The sequence below is a fragment of the Octopus bimaculoides genome, chromosome 22, assembly GCF_001194135.2.
Source record: "Octopus bimaculoides isolate UCB-OBI-ISO-001 chromosome 22, ASM119413v2, whole genome shotgun sequence".
Taxonomy (NCBI): domain Eukaryota; kingdom Metazoa; phylum Mollusca; class Cephalopoda; order Octopoda; family Octopodidae; genus Octopus; species Octopus bimaculoides.
In genome coordinates, this window is record NC_069002.1 from 19,392,878 (window position 1) to 19,393,452 (window position 575).

Sequence of the window (575 nt, forward strand, 5' to 3'; positions counted from 1 at the left end):
TATGATTATCATCATCATCATCATCATCGTCGTCATCATCATCGTCGTCATCAGTGCTGGTGGTGGTGGTGGTGGCGATGCCGGTGGCAGTTGAACCATGCACAGTGGATTTGATTAATCTTTGACCCGATGATAACATTTTTCCCCTGTCGTATACTTCAAAGGTCAACAGAATAAATCATCAATCAAGCACTAGGGTCATATCTGGAACGCCTTTGATTACTGACTACAGGTCTTCTCAATCAGAATTAGCCTTGGGCTAATCAGCTGTCATTACCGTATTGAAACAGTTCAACCAAAAAATGAACTTGCGTCACCCACTCAAGCTTGTCAGAAGTTTTCTCTCGATCAATAATTCTTACCTTCAAATCTTTGAGATGGAAACGTTGACAATAGAATTGCTTTCAAGAATTTTTCAACAAAGTCTCAAAACAACGTTCGATAGGAATTATTTCGGAAACTTGATTTGAATTTATCGGATTTCTGAAAATTTCTACTCTCTCGCTATTCATCCTCTTCTTTCTTTCTTTCTTTCTTTCTTTCTTTCTTTCTTTCTTTCTTTCTTTCTTTCTTTC